The sequence below is a fragment of the Trichosurus vulpecula genome, chromosome 6 (genome assembly GCF_011100635.1).
Source record: "Trichosurus vulpecula isolate mTriVul1 chromosome 6, mTriVul1.pri, whole genome shotgun sequence".
Taxonomy (NCBI): Eukaryota; Metazoa; Chordata; class Mammalia; order Diprotodontia; family Phalangeridae; genus Trichosurus; species Trichosurus vulpecula.
Window position 1 is genome coordinate 41,290,850 of NC_050578.1, and position 13,320 is coordinate 41,304,169.

Here is a 13,320-nt window from a genome sequence, read left to right on the forward strand (position 1 = left end):
CATGAGTCAGTTAGGTGGCTCAGTGGATAGAATGCTGGCCTTAAGTGAGGAAGATGGGAGTTCAAATGCAGCTTCAGATACTTACTAGCCTTGTGCCTCTGAGGAAGACATTTAAACTTTATCTTCCTCAGTTTCCTTAGCTATAAAATGGTAATACTCATAGCATGGTTGTTTTGAGGATCAAATGAGATAAATGTAAAATGCTAATAACAGTGTAATGCACGTAGTAGGCATTTAATAAATGTACCTGCTGTGCCTGTCTACTTTTCCCCCATTCTGTAAACCACCCTTTTTCTGTGGCCTAGGTGAATTTAGTTTAGCTTTCCAACAGCAATACTTAAACGGATCTATGACTCATCCTGGAAGTTCTCTCTAATGAATCTGGTCACCACCACCTATTTATCCTGCCCATTGGGCTTTCATCTGTGTCCTCCTAAAAGTTTGTTGTTAGATGTCCATCCAATGGGTGAAAGACCTTCTTTGATTCCTCTTGTCATTGTGAGTTTGCCACTGAAATGTTCTGGTTTTCTACCTATCATACCTTGCCTTGACCACACTGCCAGGCCATCTTCTCTTCCTATCACACCTTTCCTTGATGTCATGTTTTAATATAGTTCTTCTTCATACCTCTTCATTGATTATATGATATAGGCTACCCACATCCACCACATACCTCTCTGTTGCCCCTCTGTATGATATACATTTTGAATTCTTTGGAGGCTGTTTAATCCACCTTTCACTGCCATGCAACAAGACAAGTAGAAAGGCAATTTTTTACTAGATGAACTTTTGTTTACGTTAGAATCTTGGGCATGATTTGATCAATCAAATATTTATTAAGCGCTTATTATGTCCCAAGGGTTGTGTAATATGTTGGAGATATATAGGTTAAAAAAATCCCTGCTTTCAAGATGCTCACATTCTGTCTGCTTCATTAGCAGAACTGCAGTTTTCTGAAGGTCATCCAGTATTCCTCTTGCTCAACTCTAGTCCCAATTTTCCAGCTTCTCATTATCACATGGGATTCATTTTAAATTCAGTCCATGAATGTATTCACTGAAGAACTTCTAGTAACCAACAAAATTCCAAGCACTGTATGAGAGCAACGAAAGGAATGTAAGAGATAGCACTTAATATCAAGAAGATAAGACATTAACCCACGCAACAAGCAGAATAGAAGCCAATACATTATAATAAAGGGTCAATTTATACAGTGGAGGCAGTAAATGTCTATAAGTTGGGAACTAGTGCCAAACAGAATTTTAATGAAAGCTTCTATAAACTAGACTGGAAAATTGGGTTTTGATGGGTGGGTAAAATTTGGGTAGGTAGAGAGGAGTGGGATGAGGGATCTTTGAAGATGGATGAGGAAGGTTAAGCAAAGGAACGGAGTAAATATGGTGAATGGTGTATGTGGGGATCAACAAGACAACACTGGCATTAAGAGGTCTTGAGAACTAAAAGAACTAGATAGGTAATGGGAGGCCACATAGAGATTTAGATGAGAACTTGGAAGTTATATATAAGATCATAGGATTTAGAGATAAAAAGGACCCTATCATTTTATAGATGAAGAAACTGAAGTCCAATGTAATGGAAAGAGCATGACTAGAGCCAGGGGTATTGTGAGTCTCAAATGAGATAATGGATATAAAGCACTTGACAAACCTAAAAGTGGTATATAAATGCCAGTTATTGTTATTGTTGGGTAGCTAGGTGGCACTGAAGGGGTTTAGACTTGAACCCCACCCTGAATCGTCCCACTTGATCTGGCTTTTCATGCCTAAAATAGCCTAGCCTAGCTTTTCTTTGTCTGGTTACATCTGGATTGCCTTCTGGCCATTTCCCACCCTAGATCCTATCAAAATATCTATACTCAAGTCTGTTACCCAAGCCCTCTATTGTCTGTCATCTCCAGGTAGCCTTCAGCTACTTCCCTTACTTTCTTGTAGGGCAGGATAGATTTCTATGCCCCACTGCCTGTATATCTTTTTTCCTAGTTGCATGCAAAAACTTTTTTTTGAAAATCTTCTTTTAAAACTTTGAGTTCCAAATTCTCTCCCTTTTTCCCTCCCCACCCACCCGCCCTAAGAAGGCAAGCAATTCAACATAGGCCACATGGGTATCATTATGCAGAACCCTTCCACAATACTCATTTTGTGAAAGACTAACTGTATTTTGCTCCTTCCTATCTTATCCCCCTTTATCCAATTTTCTCCCTTGACTCTGTCCCTTTTCAAAAGTGTTTGCTTTTGATTACCTCTTCCCCCTATCTGCCCTCCTTTCTATCATCCCCCCTTTTTTATCTCCTACCTCCTTCTTTCCTGTGGGGTAAGATACCCAATTGAGTGTGTATGTTATTCCCTCCTCAGGTCAAATCTGATGAGAGCAAGATTTACTCATTCCCCCTCACCTGCCCCCTCTTCCCTCTCAACAGAAGTGAAGACACTTCGGATAGGTTAGGGATAAAGATGGGAAAAAAAAAAAACACCTCACTATAAAGACTGCCTTACAATACCTTAATGTGCTGAGCTTGCATCTTAGTCCTAATTAACTCATTAGGCAAACAAACAATTTCCAAAGCAGTTGTTTATAAAGATCAACTCAATTCCAGCTAATGTGGAGAACTAAGAGATTTTGAAGGGGAATGCAAATAGTGTGCTATGCTTGTGTTTCTGTTGAAGACAAGTAACAGTCTTGTACCGAGTTCAGGAAGATTTATCTACTAGAGAAGACAAAAATATTAGAGAATTCCTTACTATTCCCAACATTGTGCATACCAATTGAATATTCCTTGTAAATACAGAAGCACTTCACTGGAAACAATAAGAAAAAAATAAATTCTCAGAAGAGGCAGAAGGGAGGTTCCAGGAGGAACTCACCAATTCAAGAAGGGGTCTGAATGAGTGGAGGAAGAAGGCAGCTGAGTCATGGTGGTAAAATCTTGAGAATGAAGTAGGGCTGTCTTGGATGCTTCCTCAAAATGGAAGTTTCAGCAGAAAACAATGGCTTCTTACATGAATGAATGATCAAAATCTCATTCTCTTTTGCCCCAAAGTCATTAGGATTTTGAGCTTCTTTTTATTTTCATCTATCTATCTATCTATTTTATTTTTGTTACATTTTGAATTCCAAGCTGTCTTCCTTCTTCCCTTTCTCCCTCCCTCCCTCCAACTGCACAATAGAGAAGACCAATGTTTGAAACAAAGGAAATGAGGGAGATCTTAAAAGTCTCTGGTCCAAAAGGTTATCATGTTCCCAGAAAATGATGAAACTACACTGGAGCCCTCAATATTGAAGATAAAATGGCAAACACATACAAACCAGCATGGTGAGAGTAAACAATGATTTTCTTCTCACATTGGCACAAAGAGATGATAAATTCTAACTATTCCATCTACAAAGTGAAGACAGGATAAACATGCTTGCCTGAGTCACTTCCCAGTTTATTCTAAAACATTTAATTTTATTATTTTTAAAGCAAAAGTTAAAAGCAGAAGATAAAAGTTTAAAATGGCATTTCTCTGGAATAGTGTGTGCAGTGCTAAGAGGGGGAGGAGGACATGCTGAGCTACAATGATGACTAACGAAATTTTTATTCCCTTCAATAAGAAAAGCTTAAACAAATGTGCTGTGTTATAATGAAACAGTCATTTGTCCAAACTCTGATTCCTGGCCCATCAATACCTCTTTGTGAGAGGTACATCCCTAAAGTAAGTCTTTGTCTTGGGTGGAATGCTATCAGAGGCGTTTAGTGCAAGGAGGCTCAGTAGGGCAGCCTGACATAAACAATGAGGCCATACAGAAGAGAAAATGAAAATGTATATATATTTTTCTGTACCACGTTCTATTCATTACCTGATTCAAGCAGTTAGAACAATGTGGTCTTTAGACCACATTGATTTATAGATTTAGAGTTTTTAAACTCTAAATTTTAGCACGCCTAGGGAATGATGTTCAAAAATTTAAATTCTCAATGGAATACAATATGTCATTGGAAACAAAGAACCACTGACAAATTATTCTAATTAGTATGTTCTTGAATATTAACTCAGAGTTGTTTAATTATTTTTCTTTTGAATTCTTTGTGAGATAATCTTACTTAAACATGCGTTTTCAGATATATCTATATCCCTATGTATCTAGATTAGTAGTTCTTAAATTGGGGCCTGTGAACTTAATTTTTTTTCTTTTTTAAATTTTCTTTTTCTTTATTTTATTTTATTTATCTTTGATTACTGTATTTCAATGTATTTGGTTTCTTTCGTAATACAATAGATTTTATTTTCGACATTTAAAAGCATGATTCTGAGAAGGGGTTCATAAACTTAACCAGATTGCTTAAGTGGTTCATGATTCAAAATATTTAAGAGCCCCTGATGTATGTAGATATGCCTTTATCAATATTTATATGCTATCATCTATCTTTTTATTAATCCATCTATCAATGATCTGTCATCTATCATTAATCTCTCTAACATTAATCTATCTATCATCTATCACCTGTCTATTGTTTATCTCTTATCTATTTATTATCTATTGTCTATTTCCTATTATCTGTCTGTTATCTTTTTTCTATCTATTCATCCATCAATCATCTGTAATCTGTCTAATTAGCTATCTACCAAGCCTTTTATATCTTTTAAAATAATATTATGTTTTTCCCAATTGAGTATAAAAAATTTTTAACATTAAAAATAATTGCATTCCAAATTGCCTCCCTCCACCCTTCCCCTCTCTCCCTCATTGAGACAGCAAGCAATTTTATATAGCTTATGCATGGGTGATTATGCAAAACATATTTCCATGTTAGTCATGTTGTGAAAGAAAACACAGACAAAAATAAACATGAAAAAACTATAAAAAAGTGAAAAATAGTATGCTTTTATCGGCATTGAGATTCCATCAGTTCTTTCTCTGGAGATGGATAGCATTCTTCATCATGAGTCTTTTGGAATTGTCTTGGATTGCTGTATTGCTGAAAATAGCTAAGTCATTCACAGTAGATCATCAAAAAATATTGCTATTACTGTGTACAATGTTCTCTTGGTTCTGCTCATTTCACTCTACATCACTTCAGGTAAGTCTTTCCAAGTTTTTCTGAGAATATCCTGCTTGTTATTTTTTAAAGCAAAACAATGTCCCACTATGATTGTATACAACCTGTTCATCCATTCTTCAAGTGATGGACATTCCTTCAATTTCCAATTATTTGCTACCACAGAAAGAGCTGCTATAAATATTTTACAAATAGGTCCCCCCCCCAACATCTTTAAATTTTGGAGATACAGACCTAGTAGTGGTATTGTCAGGTTAAAGGTAACTCATTTTTATAGCCCTCTGGTCATAATTCCAAATTGTTTTCCAGAACAATTGGATCAATTAACACTCATGCCAGCAGTGTCCCAATTTTTCCAGATCCCCTCCACGTTTGTCATTGTCCTTTTCTGTCACATTAGGCAAGTTAATAAATATAAGGTGGTACCTCAGAGTTGTTTTAATTTACATTTCTCTAATCAATAGTGATTTAGAGCATTTTTTCATATGTTATACATAGCTTTGATTTCTTCATCTGAAAACTGCCTGTTTATATACTTTAACCATTTATCAATAGGTTGATGAGTTGAATTCATCCAAATTTGATGTAATTATATTTACGCGTGTGTGTTCCTCTGTGCCTTTATCAGATAAATACTGTAAAATTAAGCCCTTCCCACAACCCTCAGCTTTCTGCTTTCCCTCTAATCTTGGCTGCATTGGTTTTGCTTGTACAAAACCTTTTGAATTTATTATAAATCAAACTTATCCATTTTATAGCTTGTAATGATTTCTATCTCTGGTTTCATCATAAATTCTTCCCTTATCGATAGATGTGGCAGGTAAACCATTCCATGCTCCCCCAGTTTATTCATGGTATAACTCTTTTTAAATGCAGTAGATGAATGCATTTTTATTTATGTTTATTTTTTAAAATTATTATCTATTTATTTAATATTTTTAGTTTTCAGCATTGATTTCCACAAGAATTTGAATTACAAATTTTCTTCCCATTTCTACCCTCCCCCCCACTCCAAGACGGCATATATTCTGATTGCCCTGTTCTGCAGGAAACCTTCCCTTCTGTGACCCCACTTGCCCCACCATCCCCTTTTCCCTTACTTTCTTGTAGGGCAAGATAGATTTCTATGCCCCATTGCCTGTATATCTTACTTCCTAGTTGCATGCAAAAACTTTTGTTTTTGAACATCTGCTTTTAAAACTTTTTAAAACTCCCTAACAAGCTTGCAATTCAACATAGGCCACCTGTGTATCATTATGTAAAACCCTTCCACAATACTTGTGTTGTAAAAGGCTATATTTTGCTGCTTCCTATCCTATCCCCCTTTATTCAATTTTCTCCCTTGACCATGTCCCTTTTCAAAAGTGTTTGCTTTTGATTGCCTCCTTTCCCCGTTTGCCCTCCATTCTATCATCCCCCCTTTTTTTACCCCCTTCCTCCTTCTTTCCTGTGGGGTAAGATACCCAATTGAGTGTGTATGTTATTCCCTCCACAGGTGAAATCCGATGAGAGCAAGATTCACTCATTCCCCCTCACGTGCCCCCTCTTCCCTTCCTACAGAACTGCTTTTTCTTGCCACTTTTATGTGAGATAATTTACCCCATTCTATCTCTCCCTTTCTCCCTCTCTCAATATATTCCTCTCTCATCCCCTAATTTGATTTTGTTTTTTGATATCATCCCTTCATATTCAACTCACCCTATGCCCTCTGTCTACATATATATATATATATATATATATATATATATATATATATATATATATATATATATATATATGTATATAAAACCTTCAGCTACCCTAATACTGAGGTCTCCTGAATTATACACATCATCTTTCCATGTAGGAATGTAAACAAAACAGTTCAACTTTAGTAAGTCCCTTATGACTTCTCTTTTTTGTTTACCTTTTCATGCTTCTCTTGATTCTTGTGTTTGAAAGTCAAATTTTCTATTCAGCTCTGGTCTTTTCACTGAGAAAGCTTGAAAGTCCTCTATTTTATTGAAAATCCATATTTTGCCTTGGAGCATGATACTCAGTTTTGCTGGGTAGGTGATTCTTGGTTTTAATCCTAGCTCCTTTGACCTCTGGAATATCATATTCCAAGTCCTTAGATCCCTTAATGTAGAAGTGGCAAGATACTGTGTTATCCTGATTGTGTTTCTACAATACTCAAATTGTTTCTTTCTGGCTGCTTGCAATATTTTCTCCTTGATCTGGGAGCTCTGGAATTTGGCAACAATATTCATAGGAGTTTTGTTTTGGGGGTCTTTTTCAGGAGATGATCACTGGATTCTTTCAATTTCTATTTTACCCTCCAGCTCTAGAGTATCAGGGCAGTTTTCCTTGATAATTTCTTGAAAGATTATATGTAGGCTATTTCTTGATCATGGCTTTCAGGTAGTCTAATAATTTTTAAATTATCTCTCCTGGATCTATTTTCCAGATCAGTGTTTTTTCCAATGAGATTTTTCACATTGTCTTCTACTTTTTCATTCCTTCAGTTCTGTTTTATAATATCTTAGTTTCTCATAAAGTCACTAGCTTCCACTTGCTCCAGTCTAATTTTTAAGGTAGTATTTTCTTCAGTGGTCTTTTGGACCTCCTTTTCCATTTGGCTAATTTCTGACTTTCAAGGCATTCTTCTCTTTATTGGCTTTTTGGAGCTCTTTTGCCAATTGAGTTAGTCTATTTTTTAAGGTGTTATTTTCTTCAGTATTTTTTTGGGTCTCCTTTAGCAAGTCATTGACGTGTTCTTCATGATTTTCTTGCATCATTCTCATTTCTCCTCCCAATTTTTCCTCTACTTTTCTAACTTGCTTTTCCAAATCCTTTTTGAGCTCTTCCACGGCCTGAGACCAGTTCGTGTTTTTCTTGGATGCTTTTTTTTTTTATTTTTGGCAGGGCAATTGGGGTTAAGTGACTTGCCCAAGGTCACACAGCTAGTACTTGTGTCAAGTGTCTGAGGCCGGATTTGAACTCAGGTCCTCCTGACTCCAGGGCCAGTGCTCTACTGACTGCGCCACCTAGCTGCCCCTCTTGGATGCTTTTGATGTAGGCTCTTAGACCTTATTGACTTCCGGCTGTATGTTTTGGTCTTCTTTGTCACCAAAGAAAGATTCCAAAGTCTGAGACTGAGTCTGAGTTCATTTTTGCTGCCTGGCCGTGTTCCCAGCCAAGTACTTGATCCTTGAGCTTTTCATCGGGGTATGACTGCTTGTAGAGTAGAGAGTACTTTGTCCCAAGCTTGAGGGGCTGTGCTGTTGTTTTCAGAGCTAGTTCTACTCAGTAAGCTCTGCCACACCAGTGCTCCTCCTCCCCCATGAACCACCAACCTGGACTGTGAGCCAGATCTAAGCAGGCTCTGCACTCCCACTCTGATTGGCCACTTAATTCCTCCCACCAGCTGGGCTTGGGACTGGAAACAACTGCGGCTGTAGCTCTGTAAGCAACCTCAGAGCTGCACTGCCAGGGTGGTGACTGACTGTGAACTCCTTTCACAGTGTCCCCACAGTTTTTCCCAGTAACCTTTTCTGTTGTCTTTGGGGTTTGTGGGTTGAGAAGTCTGCTAACTGCCACAGCTCACTGATTCAGGACACTGCGGCCTGTTCTGCCTGGCTCCTGCTCTGGTTGGTCTGGGTGTGGCTCATGCTGGGCTCTGCTGTGCTCCGCTTCCAGCATGGTGCAATAGATCTTACCCAGCAATCATCCAGGCTGTACTGGGCTGGAGCCCTGCTTCCCTCTGCTCTTTCATGGTTTCTGCAGTTCTAGAATTTGTTCAGAGTCATTTTTAATGGGTGTTTGGAGGGTCCTGGGGGAGAGCCCTAGGCAAGTTTCTGCTTTCCAGCTGCCATCTGTGCTCCGCCCCTCCCATGGTGTCACTCTTTATGTCTATCAAAATCGTATACCCATTTTTACCTTATCTTGGTATACAGTGTAATATTTTGGTCTATGTCTAGTTTCTGCCATACTGTTTTCCAGTTTTCCTAGAAGTTTTTGTCAAAACTTCTAGTCCCAAAAGTTTAGATCTTTGGGTTTAGCAAACACTAGATTATTATGGTCATTTACTACTCTGTATTGTATACATTATCTATTCCACTAGTTCACCATTCTATTTCTTTGCCAGCACCAGATTGTTTTAATGATTACCACTTTAAAATACAGTTTGAGATCTGGTATCCTTAGGTTACTTTTCTTCACATTTTTCCAATAATTTTCTTTAATGGTTTTGATATTCTTGACCTTTTATTATTCAAGATAAATTTTATTATTTTTTCTAGGTTTAACTTTGATTAGTATGGCACTGAATAAGTAAATTAAGTTAGGTAGAATTGTCATTTTTATTTTATTGGCTTGGCCTAGCCATGAGCAATTAATATTTTTTCCAATTTTTTTTTATATTTGACTTTATTTGTATAAAAAGTGTTTTGTGATTGTCTTCATTTAGTTCTAGGTTTGTCTTGGCAGGAAGACTTCCAAACATTTTATATTATATACCATTTGTTTAAATGGAATTTCTCTTTCTACCTCTTGCTGCTAGACTTGGTAATACGTTGAAATGCTGATGATTTTTGTGGGTTTATTTTATATCCTGCAACTTTGCTAAAGTTGTTAGCTATTTCAGAGAGTTTTTTAGTTGAGTCTCTAGGATCCTAGGATCCTCTAAGTATACCATCATATCTTCTGGAGAAAGTGATCATTTTGTTTCTTCATTGCCTATTCCAACTCCTTCAATATCTTTATCTTCTCTTATTGCTATGGATAATATTTCTAGTACACTATTAAATAATAGTGGTGATAATTGGCAGTCTTGCTTCACTTCTGATTTTACTGGGAAGGCATCTAGCTTACCCATTACAGATAATGCTTGCTGATGGTTTTAGATAGTTACTGCTTATCATTGTAAGGAAAGCTCTATTCCTATACTTTCTAGTATAGAATGGGTGTTATCTTTTGTCAAAACTTTTTTCTGTATTTATTGAGATAATCATATGATTTTTTGGTGGGCTTTGTTATTGATATGGTCATATCAGTGCTGATAGTTTTCCTGATATTAGATCAGCCCTGAATTCATTGTATAAATCCCATCTGGTCATAGCATATGATCCTTGTGATATGTTACTGTAATCTCCTTGCTAGTATTTTATTTAAAATTTTTGCATCAATATTCATTAAGGAAATTACAGGAGCAAAAATAGATCTAATTAAAGAGATAAGGAAGTATACTAAATCTTGCTAAAATGTACCATAGACAATTAAATAATATGAGTAATAAACTCATATGTACTAAATACCCACATTTTTAAGGCAGTTAAACTATTTCCAAGAAAAAATGGATTGTAAAATTATACTAGTGGAGGACCTCAACTTTCCCTTCTCAGAACTAAATAAATGTAATAAAAAATGAATAAGGAAATGGTTAAGGAGGCAAATAGAATTTTAGAAAAAAATAGATATGATAGACCTCTGGAGAAAATAGAATGGGAAAAGAAAGGAATATATGTTTTTCCAGTGGTACATGGTACCTACACAAAAAATGACCATGTATAAGGGCATAAAAACCTCACAACTTGAAAGCAGAAATACAGAAAAATTTTCAGATCTTAATGCAATAAAAATTACATTCAAGGAAAGATAGATTAAAAATAATGATTTTGATGGAGTGCTATTCTGCTACAAAAAATGACAAGGGGGGTGTTGCTTTCAGAAAAAGTTGGGACCACTTTTGTGAACTGATGAAATGTGAAGTGAATAGAACTAGGAGTTTATACAGTAACAGGAATATTGTAATGATGACCAACTAGGAAGAACTTAGCTACTTTGATCAATAAAATGATCCCAGGTAATTCTGAAGGACTCATGATGAAAAATGCTATCCCTTTCCAGAGAGAGAACTAATGAACTCTGAATGAAATCAAAGTATGATATTTTCACTTCATTTTTCTTGCTTTTTTTGGTAACATGCCTAATATGGAAATATGTTTTGCATGATTTCACACTTATAAACAATGTCATAAGGCTTTCTTAATTGGTAGGGGAGAGGCTAGAGGGAGGGAGAAAATTTGGAACTTTATAAAAAAAAAACTGAAAAATAAATAAATGTCCTAAAACAAATATTATATATACATATATATATATAATATATATATGTGTGTGTATACATACATACATATGCACACACATACACATGTAGACACATATATACATATATACACATATATATTTATATCTATCTATCTAACTGAAATAACCAGTGTAAATAATAGGAAGAATAGGAAGTGTAAATAATAGGAAGAATAATTGGGAAGGCACTAGTATTGTATATGGGGAAGGAAGGATTGGAGGAAGAGGAAAGGTGAGTATGAAAGGTCTCTTATAGAAAATGGAATTTTGAACTGATTTTTGAAGGAAGCCAGGGAAGCCATGAGACAGAGGTGAGCAGGGAAAGCATTCCAGAGGCAAGTTGGGAAATATATTCATAATTCTTAGTTCCTAGCCTGTTCTTGAGGAGCTACCAAGTTTAGGTTAAGTATTATTTGAATTCCTTTCTCCTTGACATTGAGCTGCAGACACTGATCCAGAAGGTCTTGGCCCCCAAAAGGTAATCTCTGATGAGTCAAATACCAAGCTGGGTGATCATGGCCTCTGGGTCATGTTGAGAATATCTACCTAGGCATTTGAGGCCTCTGAACCCTTCCATCTTTAGCACTGGATCAGTGCAAGGCCACTGCTCATAGAGGTTTATAGCACAGTCTTTTGTTTTGTTCTTTGTGAAGGGTAGGGTGGGTGAAGACACCTAACTGAAATTCTTTTTCATTCCACGGATGTTTTTGTTTCATTTTCCTTCATTTGCTATAATGTTTTATTTATCTTGAGGTAGTTTCTTGACTAAAATCTTTCATGTTTTCATAATTACCAGAAATCCTTAGGTCTTCATTTCTCAATGTTATTCTAACCATGAATTCTTTTCTTTAAAATTTATTTAATTTTAGTTTTCAACATTCATTTCCAAAAGTTTTAAGTTTTCTCCCCCTCCCTCCCCAAGATGGTCTGCAATCTGATATAGGCTCTACATATATATTCCTATTAAATACATTTTCACGTTAGTCATGTCGTATAGAAGAATTATAACATGGGGGAAACCATGAGAAAGAAAGAAAAACAGGACTAAACAAAAAACAAAAATAGTCTGCTGTGCTCTGCATTCAGACTCCACAATTCTTTCTCTGGGTGTGGATGGAATCTTCCATCATGAGTCCTTTGGAATTGTTTTAGGTCCTTGCATTTCTGAGAAGAGCTAAGTCTATCAAAATCAGTCATCTCACACTGTGGCTTTTACTGTGTACAGTGTTCTCCTGGTTCTGCTCCCCTCTCTCAATATCAGTTCATATAAGTCTTTCCAGGTTTTTCTGAAGTCTGCTTGCTCATCATTTCTTATGGACCAATAGTATTCCATTACATTCATATACCATAACTTGTTCAGCCATTCCCCAATTGATGGGGATCCCCTCAATTTCCAGTTCTTGGCCACCACAAAGAGAACTGCTGTAAATATTCTTGTACATGTGGGTCCTCTCCCATTTTTATGAACTCTTTGGGATACAGCCCTAGAAGCGATGTTGCTGGGTCAAAGGGTATTAGTCTAACCATGAATTCTTAACCTTTTTTGTGCTGTGTGTCTTTTTGGCAGCCTGGTTAAGCCTATGCAACTCTTCCCCTAATAATACCTTTAAATGCTTAAAATAAAACATTTAGCAAAAGAAACTAATTCTATTGAAATAAAGATGTAATTTTCCCTATTTAAGTTGGAGTCCACTGATCCCAGGTTAAGAGTCTTTATTTAATCTTTCCAAACCAGAGAGATTCGTCTTCATTTTCTGAGACAGCTTTCAACCTTCCCCTCAGTTTCTGGCTCAATTTTTCTCAGTTCTTTTTATAAGGTTTAGTGAAAAATAAAAAAAAAATAACTAAGTGTAATTTTACTGTGAATTTGAAAAAAAATATGAAGGAGACCATATTTTATTTGGTCTGCATGAATCATAATTTTCAATTCAATTTAAAAAACAAACACTAGGAAGCTTGGCTAAAATTTGCTATGTATAGTTAATGGAAAACAATCATATGGTACTTTAAAAGGCATTACTGAGAAGATGCCATCTATTGCCTATTGTTCCTGGTGTGTTTGACTATACTACAACAATACCACAAACCACTGATTACTCAGCTGTTGCTTATTAAATTTAAAGATAATTCAACCTCTG